The 21,424-nt window shown below is 37.8% G+C and overlaps 2 protein-coding genes across 4 annotated transcripts in view; one reads left to right on the top strand and one right to left on the bottom strand.

Annotated features, from left to right (window-relative positions):
- Nucleotides 1-15,016, bottom strand: part of atk (artichoke) — a 55,351-nt gene extending 40,335 nt beyond the window's left edge. The window contains exon 1 of the mRNA XM_083139090.1: nt 14,823-15,016. The gene's annotated coding sequence lies outside the window, so the exon portion shown is untranslated. The remainder of the gene's footprint in view (nt 1-14,822) is intronic.
- The window catches only part of Tdh (L-threonine dehydrogenase), a 94,578-nt gene that overhangs the window by 18,808 nt on the left and 54,346 nt on the right, over nt 1-21,424 (top strand). The gene's annotated exons all lie outside the window — the stretch shown is intronic.

Genomic DNA, 21,424 nt, shown 5'->3' with positions numbered 1-21,424 from the left:
CCCTTTTATGTTGGCTGATTTGGTGTTTTAAGTCCACTTTATGCACAGTAAGGTTAAGCAGGGCTGGACCTACAGTTCAAAGTGGGTTCCGAACCACTTTGTGCCTCCATCGGGTATCGAACCCCGGAACCCTTGATTACAAGGCGACGACGCTACCACTGCGCCATCGGGGAGGCCCCCTTTTACGTTATTCATAGTTGAAATTATGGATGTGGCTAGGAATTTTTACAGAAGAAAGAACAGATTATTATTATTATTAAATAGCCTTGGGGATACCTTCTATCATAGTCCTCAGAGACATTTTGATTTTAATCCCCAGGCACTTATTGATTATAATAGTTACGGTAAGGGGCTTGACCCCGTATAATATGACGGGTGGAAATAGCCCCAGTGCTGACGGACCCAAAACTTTTAATTTCATTCACTTATTCATTCAACCTGAATCCAAAAATTTCGCAATTCTGCATGCTAAATATGCTGCCCAAATCTTTACAAGTTCACAGATTGAAACGCATTCCTAATAGTTGAGATCGCGATCAATATCGAAAAGGAAGGGTGGATCTGGTTAAAGGATGATCGAATCGTCTCCTGTTGGTGTTAAAGTGGAGCTTCCCCTGCTGTCATGACGATACTTCCGGTCAGGGTACCAATAATTGCAAACCCCCTTGCACCTCGCCCGTAGCTTCTTGCTTCTTCAACTGGCAGCTGCTCTCGGCGTTCACCCATTTCCGCTCCTTACGAGTTCGATCGTGTCACTTCTGCAATTATTCTTGCTGCACGCCTATTCCAAAGTAATTACGTTGAGCTCTTGTTACACCCTGTCCGTGAATCAAACATCTCGGTGCTTGATAACGTGGTCCAGTTCAAAAGCGCCAAGGTAGACTTGGTGATTCCACATTTACGTTTCCAAGCAGTTCTCTATTTCTTACACCAGTTCATTTGTCATTGATGCTTCATGTTTTTAAGCAGTCAACCATCCTATGACAAATTACTCTTCCCACTTCACCTTCTGCTTATTCCCTATTCTCTTACCTCCTTTTCTCCTCTCATCTAACCTCCTCTCTTCACTGCTATTCTCTTCTCTCCTCTGTTCATTTCTCTTCTCCTCTCCTCTTCTCTCCTCTATTCTATTCTCTTCACTTCTTTCTTCTTATCTCCAAATTTTCGTATTTACAGAAAACAGACTCTGTTCATATTTTGCCCAGGATCTCATTTGTTCCATCTTCGCGATTAGCCAAAAACGAAAGAAAAACGAAGTAAAATAAACCAATTCAATCAATCAATATAATTTGTTCCTGTTTTCTGTCAGTCTGTTCTTTCCGGTCTACTCTTTTTCTTGTTATTATTAGAAACTCTACTCGGATTGGAAAACTTGTGTTACCAATTTCAACTCTTCCGATGATGTAGTGGTAACGTCGTTGCCTAGTAATTAAGGGATCCAGGATTGGATACCCGACGGGAGCTCAGTGGTTCGGAACACACGCTAAACTGTAGATCCAGTCCCGATTAGCCTATCTGTGCATAAAGTGGATTTAAAACAGCAATTTACAATTAATTCATAATTGATTCATGTCTTGCGTTTAATCACGGGTTATCTTATCCTTAGTGTCCATTGCCTTCATGTGACGTCATGCAGGCGGAAATATCCTCCCAGCGCCAGGAACCAGGAAGGAAGGAATTTAGACATTCCATTGTTGCGCAGTCAAGTCAAGGATTGCTGTTCTTTTAAAAACCTAAAGTTTACAAAAAATCTTCGCGGTTAAAACTAAGTTTTTCCTGTTGCTGACACCATGCATCCGGTTTTGCAACACGCTCTTCTTTTTTGTAGTATTTTCAAGAATGGAGAACTTTCTCTTCAAAAACCTTGCCAAAGAAATAAGTCGACGATGTTCGACAAGAGGTTAACTTCAAGAAACGTTAGGGAGCTAAGAAGATATGCAAATGAGAGGACTATATAATTAACACAAGGAAAAAAAACAAGGAAAACTGTGGGAGTGATGAAACGGATATAATGAAATATAATAAAACTTGCAGTAAAATAATAGGCGAAATGTTTTCAAATATATTAAATAAGCTTGTATAATGAAAGTAAAAAGCACAAGTTAAAGTTATGATAGCAACACAAAATAATATGTAAATAATAAACTGTTAAAAAAAGTGTATTTAACAAGACAAGAAACAAATACAGACTGTAATAACATGAGAAAGTAAAGACAAATAAAATGTTACACAAAGAGAAAAGTTCCTACTGAATTGAATAAATCTCAATAAAAATAATGAAACTACACAAAAACGTATTTTAATGGAAAAGAAATACTTGTAAAGACTACATTCTTCACACAATATAATTATACCGCTAAAGAAACCCGAATCAACGCTAAACATAGAGTAACAACGATTACATAAACATAATTATTCTGTGTTGAAGTGTCTGTAACTGAATTCGAAAGTAACAGCCTTCAGTTGCATTATTGATGTCATTTTATCGTTGTTGAATATTAACAAGAACGAGCACGTTCCTTTTGTAATGATTTACGAAACTTTCTACACAGCATTATGCAAGACATGACAGATATTTGAACTTTGTGTGTTCGGTCGTCCTCAGTGTAGTGGTAACGCTGTTGCCTTTCAATCAGAAGTTCGATCCCCAGTGGATGCACATATTACAATGGTTCGGATCATACTTTAAACTTTAGGTCTAGTCTGGATTATCACTACATACAACATATTGAATTTAATGACAAGGAGAAGGAAACCACTTTCTGATGCAACGTTGCACAATATTAATGAAGAATATTACTAATTGGGGCATGTGCTCAAGTGTAATAAGTGTGGAAGAAAACAATCACAAAGTTCTATCTAAGATACTTTAATACTTTTCATTTTTATACTTCTAAATAAGTGTGCATTTGAAAGTTCCCATTATTTGGAGTGGAAAATGTGTGTTTGGAAATTTTCAGAACTGGAAATGTTCAAAATTTCCTGCCACCTGTAAAATCACATATTCGACACTACTTCTCCCCAAAAGTGAGTGTTTTTGCATTTCTGGAATGAAACCTACCATTGCCAAGAAATTTCTGGCACGTCGGTAAAATAAGCAATTTTAATAATGGCCATTTGAAATTTTCCAAAAATGAAGTTTGAGAATTTGCTTCCCAATACCAATACTTTGAGGATACCGCACACCCCTACTTCCAAGGCAGGCATCTTTGTATGTGCTGTACCAATATGTATGGGTTGTTGATAGATATCAATTTCATGGTGTCGATTGGGGTGTAAGGGGTGATCCTTTGTGAAGACAGCTTAATTTCAACCATCTCCTCCCCGTAGTACATACTAGAATGCAGACTAACGACGCTCTAGCGCCTGGACTCGCAGCTAGTATAATCCTTTGTGGGGTTCGTGTTGTGTTGTCATTTATATGTTTGATCGTCCATCTCATCACCATTAATCCCATCGTCACGATTAGCCAAAAGTGGGACAAAAGTCACGTAAAATATCAATCAAAGCTTACATAACATGCTGTGAATGCCAGAAGAAACTCTAGTTCCGTCTATGCATATAGCTATAAAACAGAGAGATAGAATTAGAAACAAGAATAAAGAAAAAGGAAGTGAGAGAAGGAGATAGATAAACAGAGGAAGAAAGAGAGATAAATAAGATAGTAAAGGAGAGGAAGGCAAAGAGAAGAGAGAGACAGACACAGAAAATACATTGGTGCCACATACGAAGCAGAGCCGACCTAAGCATATTTCGCCCCGAACAAATTCCCTGGCAACACCACTGAATACATGTTTTTTAGTAAAATTAACTAACAGGTTATTTGATGCAGTTTATTTTACATGGTTTTCCTGCCACTAATCCATCACTAATCGCAATGATTGGGATGAATGATGATAATATGAAATGGACGAAAGGGTCAATCACAAAAGCATATAGACGAGGATTGTCCTGACTTTGAGTTCAGAGGCCAGAGTGACTTCGGCCTGCAGAAAATGAAGTCTAATGTATACTACGTGGAAGAGGGGTTGACATTTGAACGCCTTCAGAGGAAGTCACCCTTTAAACACGAAGGATGTTTATATTACATAATGTAGATAGATGAGCAACTGATGTTTACTTAAATATCCATACTCTACATTAGCAACACATAGACGTGTATTTTCACATCATTGTCAGCCACGATGCTACTGGTTTCTGAGAAATGAAAAATCGACATTCTCCATTTGCAGGAATTCAGATTTTATACTAGGAAATTTGTCCAGTTCTGAATATAGCAAGTACATTAATGTAAAGTAACGCATTATAGCTTCATTTACTTATAATTTCGATAACGAGGTAATAACGCTATTAGAAAAGTAACGTGTTGCCAAGTAAGTTGTAACTTCCTCCAGAGACATTAGAAAAACAAAATATCCGTTAGAGTATGCAACACTTACGGAATTGAAGGCAAAGACATTTCAATAACTGTCTGTTAACTGTGGTGCTTCACAAACATCAGCACGTGTGTACCGTAATATGCACGGTTGACTGTCATCCACGCCAGCATCCGTTCCTCAGGAGGCAGTTTTTCTCTCTTTCTGAAACCATGATTTGTTCTGCTTACTTACTCCTCATTCTTGCTGCTTCAGAACAATGGTGGACTGCTGTAATGAGACGTTGCGCCCACTGGCAGCCATTGTGCTTGTGTTTTAACGGCAGCCATTTTTTCGAAAGGTCCTCGATGGTATGGTGGATTTGAATCTCGGTGACGTTAGTTAAAGTAAACAGACGTCATTATTGCAAGGGTAAAAAATTTAGATATGAATCATAAGAACACTGCAATTGTTTTCGAACGGGTGATTCAGTCCAGCACGATGCTCAGATAATTTTTTTAAGAGCTTGCTTACGACCAATGTTTTCTGCTCGCCCATTGTCCAATAGAAGTAAAGATGCAAAATAATACACAGACAGCTATAAAGAAAAAAGTTACAAAATCCTAAACATGCAATTTCTGGGCACGGGTTCAATTCTAGTGTTCTGTTTCCTTGAGCAGACCACTTTTTTTAGTCTTAAACACCACCGACAACCTTTATTATGACAACTTCATATATGACAAATATCCTTAGTTCTGAGTCCAGGCTTGCTCAGGAGAGGGACGGGGAGGAAGATTCTTTCACAAGTCAGGAGAAAATCTCTCTGAAACAATATCAATTACCATAATTTTTATTTCATTTTTCATTTTTAAATCTTTATGAAGATACCAATTGCTGAGGGCCTCCCCGATGGCGCAGTGGTAGCGTCGTCGCCTTGTAATCAAGAAGTCCCGGACTCGATACCCGGTGGAGGCACATAGTGATTCGGATCCCACTTTAAACTGTAGGTCAAGTCCAGATGAGCTTTACTGTGCATAAAGTGGACTTAAAACGTCAAGTCAAGTCATATCAATTGCTGAATGGTTTAACAAAAATGGACAATTACCGAGTCTTACCCAGAGCATGGAATGCTGAATGTTAGCTGGGGGAGGTGTTTCGTTGAGCCTTGGGGTTATCTGGGGGGATCCTCCTATGGTTTAACATGGTGACAATAAGACAGCTGAGAGAGGGAGGGATTTCTCTTCAAAATTTTTGCTAGCTGGGGGATATCATTCCCCCGCATCCCCCTTCCTTAGAGCACTGGTCTTACCATAAATACTGTCACAAGGTTTTAAATGAAATAGCAGAAGATGCTTTAAGACATTGTAATACCCGATGGATATGTGTTACACGGATTGTGTACACAAAGCACTAATCATTGTTCAAAAATGACTACCTTTGGCCCGCACACATGCTCCTAATTCTCTGTGGACACTCATCAATTACGCACTGTATCGAGACGGAAATCTGCCATTGCCTTCACAAGAGAGAGCTTCAGACTGGCAATAAGGGTGCCTCTTCTTGCAATCCATGTCTTAAAACACATACCTTAATTTGTAGTTCAGTGTGGCCAAATTGAGCTCTTAGTTGGAATTCCTCAAAAAGTAACTGTTGCTTCTAACTAGTTACTTCCAAACATTGCACCTTCAATAAATCACATGTTAGACTTACGTACTTAATCGTCTGCTGATCGTAGAAAAAAGTGAATCTTTGTCTTGTGGGGTTTCGTTCTAGGTGTGACCCCTCGTATTTCATATTATTTTTGTAACCCAGAGAAACGCAAGAGAAAGTTTAGTGCTAAAAGATTTTTCTTCATCGAGCTATGAACAAAAGGAAAGTAACCAAGCAAAAACATGCACATGAACCTTTTCATTATCTTCCATATTATTTTAATATCGTTTAGATTAATGTGAAATATCAAGTTCTATGATAAACCCACTATTAAATCCTTACTTGCCGATATATTCCTTCTATAAGATAATCACAATGAACGAGGTTATATAACTTGCACATTTTGCTTTATTCTTTTAGCAAGATTGAGAAGAATAATTGAAAATAGAGTCAATAGGCAGAATAATCTCATAAAATTCTTTGCAGAGGTTAGAAGCTGTTTCTGTTACTTTAAATAGTTGTTAAACAAAATGGCAACAATTTTTGCCTGATACCTATAAGAAAAACTATGTCCTTTTTCTTCTGAAGTAACACCGATTACAAGGGATACATCACATGTAATATCTGACTCATAAACATATTCCAAATGTGGGATTTAAAGTTAAATCAATATCAATATGGTGGGAATATTAACGAATAATTCGATTCTTCAAAAAATAAAATGCTAAAAAACGGTTTAAGATGTACTACGCGCAAACTCGTAAAGAAACAATATGCGCCATTCAATAAAATGTAATAAAATGCACAAAGCAAACTTATATTCAGAATGGTTTGTTATTGAATATTCATTTCCTGCTTTCATACGGAAGGGTTGGATACAACATGGTAACTCTTAGAGGTGAAAATTAACATTACGAAACTAGAAGGAATTATAGCTACAATGTTATTTTTTTCGGAAACAATATTCAGAGCAGTAGGAGATTTATTCAGATTTCTTCACAACTTAAGAATAAGTATTAGAAAAGAGTGAAGTGGTTAAACTTTGCTTGTATTATTGCGTTATAAAGGTTGTTAACTTCCCTTCCTGCAATTAGGAAATAAATATTCTGCTTCGTTTCAATATTCTGTGGTGACATATCCAGTATTATCATAAGTGGCGGTTTATGTTTATGATCTTTAGCAGATGTAACTGCTCATGTTATAGAAACGAAAATAAAGCTTTAAACTAATGTTTTTGAATTGTTTACTTTCTGTTGAAGCTACAATGTTATTCACGCCGCTGGATAGTCAGTGAGAAATACGAGATTCGTAAAAATGTAACAATACCCTATTTTCAGTAGCGGCGATTGGTGCCAAAACTAAGGGGGTAATAACATTTTACTTTTTCTTGGTAGCATTAAGATGCCATAGTGGGGGAAGGGGCAAAAAGTGAGGGGCAACTGCCCTCCACGCCCCTCTAATCGCCGCCACTACCTTTTTGCATTTTAAATATTTTTTTATTATAATATATCTAATATTTGCAGTTTCTAGAAAAAGGGGGAAAATACGACACAGTTCATTTTTACAAGGCACGATTGTTATTCTGATTTTATACATATCAGTTACTCTAATTGTTCTAAAGTCCATGATTTTAAGATACAATATTTGTTCATACCAAACCTTAACGGTAACTTCTATATTTGAAGGTCTCAATTTACTGAATGTGAATTAATTTCAGTTTCAGCTATATTTGAAAGGGTCCACATTTGGAGATATTTATGTCATTTTGACTCCCTATGTGTAACTTTACACTACCACACCCGTTCCTGAAAACATGCTTGCACAATGTGAACTCACCCTTGCCATGTTTTCAGTATTATACGACAAAACAATTGAAATAAAATTACCAACAGCACTCCTTGCGAAAAAATGAAATCAAAATAGGCCTAATTGCGATTCATAATGGCACTTGGAAATCGCTTGTGTTTGTACTCTGACTACCATGAGGGAGAACCAGGTTCGATCCCCGGCAGGAGAGAGCCGGGATTTTTTCACCTGTTCAAGCGGCTCCAGCACCCACCCAGCGTCGTATAAAGTGGGTATCTGGAGGTAAATCTGGGGGGTAAAGGCGGCCAGGGGCTGGGTGCTGATCACATCACCCACACCTTCGGCCGTGATCAAGAAAGTGTGGTGCCCTAACTCCACACCCCCCTATACGCTTTCATGGGGCGATGCAAAGCACAGGAGAACACTTTACATTTTTCTTTTGCTTGTCCTCACTGCAACCGACATAAATAACATCCAGATTTTCCACATTCGATTTACGATTTTTTCCCACGAGGAAGCTATTGAGGAATAAACAATGATAAATATGAAAATAGGTGCTATTGTTGAACGGACAACTTATTTTTTTCCTTCTTCGTTCACAGCTCTCGATAATTGCTTGGGAGGAAAACATTTTCCATTTTCACACTTGGTGAGTTGTTGCATCAACCAACACAGGAATAACGCTTTCTTACCGATTATTTCGTACCGTCCATTACGCAACTGTTTATAAAGACGGAGTGGAAAGAATTAACTAGGCAGGGGAAAATCTACCCGTGTTTCCGCAGAATTAACCCCTTATCTTTATCCTAAATTAGGTTTTATTTATTGCTTCCGCTTAAATATAGCTCTGATTTATTTGTTTTGCTTGTTTACCGACAGGATTAAACCCATAAGTTGTTGACGGATTTTCTTCAAGTTTTCGGGAAGCGTTTTCTACTGCCCAATGATTACACAAGTTGTCTATCGCTATTTTAATTCTTTTTTTTATTCTACAACCCGTGTTGTTTTAAGGAATTTAATTCTGCTGATGCGAAGCAAATGCCATCCTCTGCTTATTAAATTATTTTTTTTCAATTCTTCATCATCACATTGTGGATAGTTTTTGTTCCACTTTTGATTCTGTAATAAGTAAATTTAAGTGTGCGAGTTAGCCCAGAGCATCTGATCTTGGTGATAGGGCTGGAAAAATACGAAGAAAAAGCCTTATAAATGGGAAAATATTTGAATGAAATTCAGAAGCTTGCTGTCAACAGGGCCAGATAAGGAAGTTTCACATATACTCTATGCTCCAAAACGAGCAGCAGGAATTAAGTCAAATAAGTCAGATTGTGGAAAACAGACTGAATGAAAATGGTGGACAATTCGCATATCCTTTTGCCATTGCCGATATTCCTACAATTTGCATCCTATCTTGAAAAAATAAAAGACGATGCTTAGTGTATTTATTTTTTAATTTTTAACATTATCTGGCTTATCTGCAAACTTCTTAGTCTCTGTATTTGCAAACGGCGCCTGTAAGATATCTGAGGAGGAGTGTGAATATTTGAACATAGTTTCTTCTATGACACAGCCCTACACTAAGGTGACCAGACATCCCTGATTAGCCGGGACAATCCCTTTTCTTTGAGTCTCTGTCCAGATTTTTTTAACGTAAAACGGGACGCCAAAATGTCCCTCTTCTGTGAAAGTGACTTATCGGCTTAGAATTACAATAAAAATACACCTTCTCTGCTATTACTATGAACTATGGCATGTAACATTCAGTCATTTACATCTGACTACAGCGCTGTTTATATTAGAGGTCTACACGACTGCAGTTATGTGGCACAATGTGCCATATTCTAATTTTCTTAAAACATCGGAGTTTGTTTTCTGTTTACCTTGAACTAATACTGAATGAATACGAGTGTTTTCGTTCATGAATAGTTTGTGGACAAGTGACAAGAACGCTCTTTCAGTACAAACTTTCAAAGCTATGTTGATTCATAAGGCGAACTCTAATCACACATGTGTAAACTTTTACAAAATGTTATTTGGAAAGAAGGACATACTGAAGATCCATTCATCTACATGGTATCAATAAATGACTTCTAAGTCACTGCTTGGTTGGAGTGCAGTGCATATCAACATATTTTTAGAGTTATTTACACAGTATTTGTGTATTTATATAATTATTTTTCAAGCATAAGTATTTATGACGAAACTGTTTTTAAATTAAAATGTATACATTTTGCCCTTCCATTTTGTCCCTTTTTCCCTTCAGGAAGATATGAAAATTGTCCTTTTTTAAAGTTGGTAATATGGATTCTGTCGTGTTTTTATCTGACCACGCGTGTGAAATCTTCGTCACTCTTCCGTGATAAATGTTCTGCACCAATCTCCCCCCTCTCTCCTCCTCACCTGGGCAGGTAACCTGCCCGGTGCATTCTATCTCGGTAACCATCTTACGCGGAAGCCTAACCTTCACAATCCCTCGCCGATTGCGAGGTTTGGGAAAACTGCACGCTCGGCAGTCATTGCGATCATTGCATTATGCCACAGTCACGTAATGTTATTGCCACCTGTTTCCTCCGACGCAGCTGATAGTTTTCTTATTTTGCACATTGTACCTCCTAGATCCTTGAAGGGAAGTACAGTACACCCTAAATCCGTAGATCCAAGTTGTACCCCCTCAAATAATTTGACAGATGCAAGGTGCTGCTGTTAAAAGAACCTACCTTCTAATAGCTCAACACAAACAGTACGGTATGTATTATTTACAAACATTATCTTCCTTTCCAAGAGAATTCAAACCACTGTAAACTTATTCTACTACACTATGCTTCTAGTTAGTTCACCTAAGGAGATGAAACTTGTTTAAAATATGTGTGAAATGATGGAATCAGTTTAGTTTCGGGAGATCACGCTGCAGGTCAATGCCTCTTTTTGTACGGGAAGAAGGAAAGTATTAAGTTTGCTAAATAAGTATTCAAATGGAAGATAAGATATAAATCTGATTCAGAAGATTATACGACTGGCCTTCTATAGTCTTTCAAATTTTTCAAATGGAATTTTCCGAAATTGTATACTTCTACAATTGTCACAAACGAAATTGTGGAAATTTTTAATACCCATGAAATTATAAAAATAATAACATTCTATTACTATAAGCAGAATTTATGTTTTCTCCGTTTCATGCATTAATATTTTTTTGTAAGCATGATTTTATCAGATAATTTAGTTTCAGGTATTCTGTATTCCTACAAAGCAAACTCTATTTTTAACTTGGACTAACGACAACGCCAATTTTTAGGATCGGCCCTCTTTTAGGGTGTATAATGTATCACTAATTGTGTCTCAAAATTCATCGAAAATAAATGCTACCCTCCGAAATGAAAGATGTTCCTGCGCCACTGGTCAAGCGCCTTGAGTGTTCGACTCACAGTATCAGTACCAAATGTCCTGGGTTTGAGTTTCTTCTTTTATCAATTCATCCTCATTGAAGCGATTTGTCAAAAGTGGAAGAAAAACCATGTAAAATAAGAAAGTTAAGGAACTAAGGAAATAATAAATAAACAGATACAGATGAAGGAAATGAAAGATACTAAAAAGTAAAATAAATCTACGGGCACAAAACAGACAGAAACGAAAAGTTAGAATAGAATGAAGAGATAAAGAAGAAGAGATAAATGGAGAAAGCAGCAAAGAACGACGAGTCGAAAATTGAAAATAAGGAAAAGGAGATACAGAGAAAAAGAAGGGAATGGAAGAATTGATCAACACTCACAAGAAGGGAAAAGAAAGAAATAAGAAAATCAGGAAAGAAGAAGTGAAGAATACGAAGTGCGTGAGTAAGATGAGAAAGAGGAAAGCGTAGACGAAGACGCAAACACACTGACTCGGTTGATAGCGGCTCGTCTTATCTAAGATCACAACATAACAATATGCTGATGCGACAATTCGCTAACAGACAATCAAAGCGAGAGAAAACAGCGCAACCGTTCCCACGTCACGAATGACTTTGCCCATAACCTAAACCTAATTTCCATTACGCTACTACACCTTTAGATAAGAATAAAAACTGGAAAAGGACACGATGCAAAACATCGACTGTACTGGTCCGTTTTCCTTCAGTTAGAAACATTATTCTGCATTTCTTTTCTTTTTTGCATTCTTTAGCCGTTCGGGCTTGGTCATTTCCAATATTTTTCAAGTTTGTTAACTGATCTCTGCTCGTGGGTTGCATCGTATATTTTAAACGTATTCTTTTACGCAAAATTAGTTTTTTAAAGTGCTCGAAGTGAAGGTGCGGGAGGATGGTATCTCTAAGGTAGCAGAATTTTTACACAGCATCCCCGAGGTATCTCATTGTCACCATGTTAAAGCATAGGAGCATTCCCTAAGCAAAACTCAACCAAACATCCCTCTATCTAACATTTTGCATTTCAAGGGTTGTTTTTTTACCTTGTCTCAAGTGCAGTGATGGAGGGGGGGATAGAGAGACTCACTGTAAAATTTACAATATGCCTGTTAATTTGCAAAAAACGGAATGCAACAGTTTTTTTTATTAAGTTTTAGTATTTTATCATACATAAAGATAAATAAATTATGAATTGGCAGTTGTGTGCACCATAAATATAATTTTGAAAACTGGGCCATTAAAATTACATTAATTAGTTTAATTGTATAATGGCCGTTAATACTTTATAAAACGGCCATGGTCATTGTTTTATGGTAGTTGGATGGTAGCAGAAATTGACAGTGTAATTTCTTGAGTCAACATTTTACAGTGCAATAGTGTCTAATTATTCACGTAGGCTACTTTCTCACAAATATGAGTGATTCTCCTGTCATTAGTGAAAAAGTATATCTTATAATTCAATATCTTAAGTCATTATGTCAATTTTTTAAATATTTCAAAACGATTTCCTCATAATTTTAAAGTTACGTTTATTGAACTTTTATGTTACGTTAGCTTATTCTCATTATCGTTCATATAACGGATAATATTTTGTCACAGTTTGCCTCATTTACCTCAGGTGAAAATTGCTATGCAAGACTTTAATGGAGAACAGGACTCTTCAATGTCAGTGTTCACTTTAAAAAAAAAAATACTACCTGTAATAATTAACACGTTGCTAGCATTTTTAAAACGGCTTGAGGTACCATATGCGGGAAATTGTGTATTGAAAACTACGTTACCGGCTATCACAATTGGGCCTCCCCACTGACGCAGTGGTATCGCCTTCGCCTTGTAATCAAGGGGCCTCGGGTTCGATACCCGGTGGGGACACATAGTGGCTTGAATCCCACTATAAACTGTAGGTCCAGTCCCGATTAGTCTTACTGTGCATAAAGTGGACTTAAAACACCAACTCAACCTACCAACGCTATCCCAAATAAACGCTTTCCGTGCGTCTAGGGCGACGTAAGTTGAGTCCGATTGATTTGAAATGGAACAATTGACAATGCAAAACCAAAAGTAAATTACTACTTTTAATAATATAATTCTGTTGCTGGAATCACTAGTTTTCTTCAGAAATATAGGTAAATTTCATTTATGATATTAAATTCCATATTTTAAGATATTAAGATTCAGTGGATATTTTTGAGGAAGTTTTGTTTTCTTCTCAAATTTGACATCCGCATTTTAATAAAGAATTCTATTTTGATACACCAATCTCGAAACACAATACAGACGCCAGATTCCTATTCACTCATATCCGATACTCTTTTGGTTAATATTTCGCAAGCTTTCTGCTATATTATGGGTCAAGTACAAGATTAATTCTGAGGATGTAGAATGCAAACATAATAATGATAATAATAGTAATAATAATAACACCGCAAAACTTGTTACTTTTAGAGTTCACAAATTTCAACGCGACATAAGTTGTTTGGGAACGAGCCAATCAACTGCAACGTTTCACACCGTAGCAGAATGACATGCCGCACAAGCCTGCGTTCGATTGGTGAAATTCTCAAGCAACACGTGTAGCATGGCGCTTCGGTGTGAAATCTATCTAAGGGGAAAGGCAGCTTGCCCGCGTGCATTTTCTGTCCCTGAATGCACAAAGCATAACATTACTTTACGTCTTGGTAGTTAGTACACCCAACGGCGAAAGAAACAGTAGGCGAATTGTCCACCACCATTTTAATTTAGTCTGTATTATACATTGTGATGACAATGAATTGAAATAATGACGTCAATAAGCAGAGAACAATGCCTGCTTCGGACCAACATATTTTCATTCCTGAAAATAACACAAGATGTAGAATAAGAAAGTAATTAAAATAGCGGTGGACAATTTGCCTACCATTATTTTTGCCATTGACTGTACCATCCCACTTCCCAGGTTCCAACCCCGAAGGTGGTACAAGCAGACTTTGGACTTTCAAATAATCCTATTTACACGACGGGATGTAAATTGGATAAACGTTTCATACAAAATAACAGTTTTTGTACTTCACTTCCGAAAGCCATGCTTTTAACATTTTGCACTCGGCAATATACACTGGGAGCACTGACGTAAGCAGAGAGGGGACTGATTGTTCGAAATTTTTAGAAAAATCAACATTTTCCATAAAAGTATTGAAGAACTCTGAAAAACCAGAGTGGTAAATGCAAATTCCATTAAAATGACTCCGAATTTGCCATTTTATTTTAGAGTGAAAAGTTCTAAATACACAAAATATTGTCTATGCCGACCTTGACAAAGCAGCCAGGGATGACAACTTTTGAAAAACATTTGGTTCTTTTAAGTTAGAAAATCTCATAAATCCTCCCTTCCATGTATGATGATATTAATGTTCACCATCCTTACTATTTAAAACCCGTTATTTACTAATATATAACAATAACAAATAATAATAATAACACAACAAATTATTGTGTGGGCTCGGGCCCATATTAGTTGGTGCCACTGAAAGCAGCTATGTACTCAATTCCAGCCCTCCCGGAAAAAAAAATAATCCTGCGTACGCCAGTGACTGGGAGAATCGCTTATCTCATTAGCGGAATGGTTTACTTACAGATCTTTGATTGCAGCTATTGTTGGTTCGACTCTTCCACGGGGGAGAGAAAATAACAGGATTTGTCCCTCAGTCGCACACACTTCTCTTGGTCACACTACGAGAACACCTCCTACACGAGTCGGTTCGACACTATTACAGGCGTTCGCGCCAACGCTCCAGACACGGGAAGATATGTCTTTCCACGAGCCAAGACAATCTGCAACTGGCTTCTCTTGTGGGCAGCGAGGCGGGAATCCCTTACCTGGGAGGGGTGCCCCAGTTTCTGAGCCGTGGCAGCAGAATTATCCACCCGCCGGTTTCACTAATAACGTCCACATTGGGATGACGCTGCACTCCGAACAATGTGTACTCGACTTTTTCCGTGAAGACAATGATCACAGGACAAATCTCTGAATGAAAGAATCAAACATTCCTAATTCTTCCTCTTTGGAATTAGTTCTGCGATACAACAGTAACTTTTCCTTTCCTCACCATTCAACAACAGGCATTGCCAGATGATTCTAGACATTTCCGCAATAACTTTTGCTGACACGGATCTGTAACCTGTGGTGCCACCAGAGATTTCGTTTGGTTGGACTCAAGAGTGGACCAAATATAAGCTGGTAATGAGCATATAATATTCTTTCTCCCTCTCTTTCTTTCCATTTTATCTTCTCTTTTTCCTTTCTTTGTTTTTCCCTCAGTCTTTCTCTGTGTTGGTCTCCTTCTATCTATCTATCACCCTTCCTTTTCACCTTTGCTTATTTTTCTATTACTTACTGCTCCTTGTCTCTACTTTTTTATGTCTTTCTCTATCCCTTTTATTTTTCTTTCTCACTCTCTCACTCTCTCTTCTTCCTTTGTCTCTTTCTATATTTCTCTCTCTCTCTTTCTTTTCCTTTGTATTTATTTCTGTCACTTTCTTTGCTTAATTCGGATCTATTCATTTTATGTCACTCATTCTCTCTCCCTCTTTTTCCTTTCGTAAGTTTCTTTTTTATTTTTCCTTGTCTTTCTGTCATATTCTCTGTTTAATTTGAGCCCCACCTTCTGTTCTTTCTTCCCTCTCTCTCTTTTTCGATCTCTTTCTATCTTCCTCTGTTCTCATTCCAGCACTTGCTCTGCTTCATTTATATCCCATTTCTCTCTCTATCTCTCTCTCTTTTTCTGTCTATCTCTCCTTATCCTTCCCTGGTAATGTTTGCTGTACTAAAAATTATTCAGGAAATTTACAATGCAGACTATTAGGATGATCAGGCTTTTCACGGGGACGGACTTGCCTTATTCAGTGTTTAAAACACGCCTATTTTTTGCTACAAGGTTGGGCAAAATTAATTATGTATATGCATTTGTATATATGTGTTGTTGCATCTACCGTCTTCTCTTGTTTTCCTTTCGTTCCCAACAATTTTCTACTCTATTAAAAATTAAGACAAAAAATATTGTGGTAATTGTTATTCTTCTCTCACGCTACAACCTTGGGTGTTCTTCTTCCAACCACTTTCCAATTCTCGTAATTTCCAAGTCCCCTTTTACATCAACCTTCTCGTCAGCCTTCCCTTTGAATGCTCATACGCAATAAGTTCTCTGCATTCTGTTATGCATTTTACCGTGACGTATCTTTAAGATAAAACAACATAACTACAAATAAATAACTTTCCGAAAGAACTCCCGAGGTTTACAGACCATTATTATCTCGCATAACAGTACAATACCCAGTAACTTCTTCAAGTTGAGTCTCTTTGCAAGAGTTCGCAATACAGTTCTTGATTATGTAAAATTGTTAATTAAAACACCAACGGCCGTTATTCAACATCGCATATCAAACATACACGCATATTTCGCAACATTCCAATGCTGCAAAAAAACCTTGCTCCCCTTAGTCTTCCGCGCTAACACATTATACATGCTTCTTTCAGTCTGTTCCCTTGCCTACTTCATCAAGTCATCAATAATTTTTACAATCATGGTTAACTTATTATATTCTTTGTTTGTCCTAAAGCGGGACATATTTTTGACAAATGAGATCCTTTCCAAACAATTTATGTTCACCCTTGATCATATTTTCAATCTTCTGTTGGCCGTACTATCATTTGAAATGTTTTTCGTACGTCTCTATTTTATTTCCTGCTTTCTTCGCAATATATTTTTCCTTCCTCGATGGCGTAAAGGTGATGCTGTTACCTCACAATCAATGGGTCCCAGGTTCGAAACGCGGTGGTGACGCTTTGCAGAGTGGCTCGGGTCCCACTTTAAACTGTAGGTCGAGTCCCGATTAACCTTCCTGAATACAAAGTGGACTTCACACGAACTTTGACAAACTTTTTTTGTCTCTTGATTGATTCATGCACTTCTCGTACTTGCGATATATCTTGTATCTTCCAAATTGTGCCCTGGGTTCGAACATTTAACGCGCCGCCAGGAAGGGGATTTTATCTCAAGAAATTAGTAACAAACGCAAATATTTTATCAGAGAAATTAGTGGCACTTACCTTTATTATGTCAGTATGGAAATATTTGTCAAATCACAGTATTTTTTTCGTTATTGTGCCCTCCCAAATTTATTGGAAGTCGTCACTCTTACCACTGCAGTTTAAATTAAAAATTAAATGTAAAAAAAATATTGGTTTTAACTGATTAGATTACAAAAAAAGTTCAATTGTTTCCTCCATTAAAATCCTTTGTTCTAAGCCTGTGGATATTGTTTATGTGTCAAAAATTCCTCTCTTGTAAAATGCTCGTTTCCAGCGTGGAAACACCGAGAATATAGAAAAGTTATATCACAGAAGGAACAGTGTTTTTATGTTCGAAAGTTCACAAAATGAACATTGTGGCAACACGAACATTTGGAAAAATTGGTACAGACCATTTATCGAAATTTAAGATCAATATTTTCGATAAACTCTTCGTTGAATGAACGTGTAATCATCAACCTATAATAACTATCGATTAATCTCTCACGCTTGTGTTACAAACACTTAACCGGAAGTGATGTTCTGTTGCAGATGCTGCAACAATCCTTTCAGCGAATAACGCATTCCGTCCCTTCCCTTACGTCATCAGTCTCTGTCAGCCATTATTGCCAATCCGACTAAGAAAAATGACAAGCGAGACCACGATAACAGTAATATCAACATTGAAGCGGCGCTTGTATTACCTATAAGAAGACACCAGCCATCGGGGCGATGCGATGCGATTCAGTAATTTCACGAAGGAGGGCCACCGTTAAGTCCATCATCCGAGCATACGGCTCGGTGACACACGGCGAGTATCAGCGGGGCAGATCTAATCTGCATATGATGATGTCTACTTATTTGTGACCCGCGCTGCGTATACGTACAGAGCTCTGGGTAAAATTTCCTTGATCTTGATTTGTTCCGCACTATTTCGTTGCGTTTTCTATACAAAAGGCGAATACCATGTCATATACAGTAAAACGACATAGTTCTCCCTTAGGCGTATAGCTACAGTTATGTAAACAGAATCAGAAAGAGAAGAAAGGAGACGAAATGATGGGAGAGAAATAGGAAGAGGGAGAAAAATGACGAGAGAGATGTAGGAGATAAAATTAATATGAGAGAGAGACAGATATGGAGAGGGATTGAGAGTTTCCTTGTTTCTTAAATCCACTTTATGCTCAGATAAGAGAATTAGAACTGGACCTACTGTTTAAAGTGGGATCCGAACCTCCAGCGAGTATCGAACACAAAACCCGTTGAACATAAGGCGACAGTGTTACCACTACATCATCCGGAAAGTCCTGAATATTCGAGAGAGAAATAGAGAGAGAAAAGTCAGAGGAAAATATACACACATGGGGGAGAGAAAGTAGATAATACTGGAGAGATAGGGAGAGGGGACGACAATGGGGTAAAATACCAAAGAGAGAGAAAGACAGACCATAGAGACAGAGACAAGAATAACAGAAAAGATTAATGGAAAGAAAGAAAGAAAGAGAAAACAAAGAAAGCAAAGAGAAAAGGAGATGACGAAATACAGGAGGCAAAGGAGAGAGAGAGATAGAGAAAAAATTAAAGGGACAAAATTAGAGAAGACATAGGGCAGAGCAAGGAACATCTGAGAAAATATAAATAGAAGGAACGAAAGAAAACAAAGGAGGAAAAGACAAAAGATAGATGAGGAAATTGAAAAAACGAGAGAGAGAAGGAGAGGGAAAGAAAAGCAAAAGAGAGAAGTAAAGAGAGAGAAAACATCGAAACAGACAGAGCAAAGAACAACAGATACAGAATGAAAGAGAGAGAGAAAACAGGGGAGGAAAAGAGAAAAGATAGATGAGGAAATCCAGGAAACGAAGAAGAGAGAAAGAAAAGTAAGAGAGACCGAATTCAAGAGAAAGATAGAAGGTATAGAAAGAGACAGAGCAAAGAACAACAGGGAAAATATAAATGTAACAATAGAGCAAGAAGATTGAAGAGCGAGGAAGAGAAAAGAGAGGTAAAGTATAAGAGGCAGAAATAAAGAGAAAATACACAAGAGATAGAGAGACAAAAAAAAATGAGAGGCAGAAGAAAGAGGATGAGATAAAAACAAAGACAGAGAGAGAAAACACAGAATTATCAAGTAAATTGTCCATTGTTATGTTTATTTTCTTAATTGTACGCAATGAGAGCTTCAAGAATTGAAGCAAGACGACAAACAAGCTGGTTACAACCTATGTACCAACATACGTTGATTCAGTCCTTAAGAACACGTAGGATTGAAGAGAAAAAAATATGAAAGTAGACATGGACAATGTACAGAGCAATACTTGTACAGTCACGGACACTTATGGGCTGTAACAACTCTTCTGACTTTCAATAAGGTCGTTACAACCCAGAATTGTCCGTGAATGTACAGTCACCAGCAATATAAGGGTTACCTAGATCTCGCTTCCCTGCATGCTCTACGACAGTGGTAAAAGTTGCTATTGAAAATTTGCTGTTTACATCCTTACTGCTGTGGAGTTAGGCAACACACATAACACTTTGGAGGGAATCTAGTATTTCAGGCTCTATGTGTCCCATATTTGTTGCCGGTGACTGTACATGACAAACTACTACGCCAGCGTTCTTTTGGCTGAACTGAAAAGAGGCGATAAATCACCAATTAACAAACAGAGATCTTACTGAACACCAATATTCAATTCTGACGATTCAACAATAGCATAATCGGAGGTAGTGGACATTGTTTATTGTAAGCTTTTTCGTGATCGGTGCCCTGTAACAACGTCAACGACTATAAAAATAAGGCAAGAGGTTCCTGCAATCAAGAAAGAGGTGAATCACCGTTATCTGACGTTATTCAAAACATGTAAAAATAACCAGAGCGTAGAGAAACAGCACAGACCTCTTTATGAGATCAAAAGAAATGCTAATTGAGGCATTACAGATGCGAACTCTCAAATGGATCATCTTGGCTCTTTTATTATTCTTTGTTCAACTCCTTCCATTGTGGGCAGTCCAAATCCAGAATATGCCTTTATTTTATTTTTTTGAAAAATACACTGAACCTGAATTACCTAATTTCCTTTTGAATGTTACTCCTCTTTGAAGTCTTGAGGTAGCGTTGGTACACATTCTCGTCCCCTCCCCCCCCATACCAGGTTCGCATTGATGGCATGATGAACCAGAAAGCTGCCTACGTAAAATATCTGCGGGAGAAGACTTATTAACTAATTTTTAACTATATGTATTTTAGTTTGTTTTGGTTTTAGGCCCACTTTATGCCCAGGGAAGCTAACCGGAACTGGATCACAGTTTAAAGTGAGATCCGAAATAATATGTTCCTCCATCGGGTATCGAACCCGGAACCCCTTGATTATAAGGCGACGACGTTACCAGTACGCCGTCGGTAGTGGTGTATGTATTCGAATTTGGTTGCATTTCGAATAGCTTATTAATTACTTATTTGCAAACATTTCGTGGCAGTGGGTCAAAAGTGCATCCAGAGGATGTTAGGGAGCTTTCAGACTGAAATAACAAGCGACATGTGACAAACTGCAAATAACAAACTGAAAGCAACGTTCAGAAATAAATGTAACCTTTCATTCCGGAACCATGAGACAAGCTCCACTCCACCCATTATTTCTGTATACAGAGTGGCCACAAAGTGGGCGTACCGCTCTTTATTTTCGACACCTCGATGGTTATGGTTGAATGCTTGATAAGGATACATACCCTGAGGAACGTCGGAATGGAAACCGTCATTTTCATAGCACAGCCAAATTCTGCTCCATGTTCTGGCACACTTCGCGTTGCAAGTGTGGCATTACCTGAATAAGACCTCTACCGGTTGGTGGATTGGAAGACCCAGCTCCCTCAGCTTGGCCTCCAAGAAGTCCCGACCTTACCTCTTGGGGTTCATCAATGACAGAGTCATAATCGAGGACTAAAAGTGGTAAACGTTGTAAGTGCTAAAAGCGAAAATTTTGGGAAATCGCATCGTTCCGCCCATCAGCCCGTAAGAACGTCCACACTAGTGACCTCTTTACACGCCCTTTGAACTACTTAGAGGGCTACCACCACTTTTCACGTTTGCCACATTATAAAGCATGGCACATTTCACAGTTTAACGTGGAAAACGGTGTTTGAATTATTGTGGCACTTACAGCGTTTACCAAT

The sequence above is a fragment of the Lepisma saccharinum genome, chromosome 17 (assembly GCF_977018435.1).
Source record: "Lepisma saccharinum chromosome 17, izLepSacc3.1, whole genome shotgun sequence".
In the NCBI taxonomy this organism is placed as follows: domain Eukaryota; kingdom Metazoa; phylum Arthropoda; class Insecta; order Zygentoma; family Lepismatidae; genus Lepisma; species Lepisma saccharinum.
Note: the sequence above shows the minus strand (reverse complement) of the source record. Positions and strands in the feature narration are given on the sequence as shown.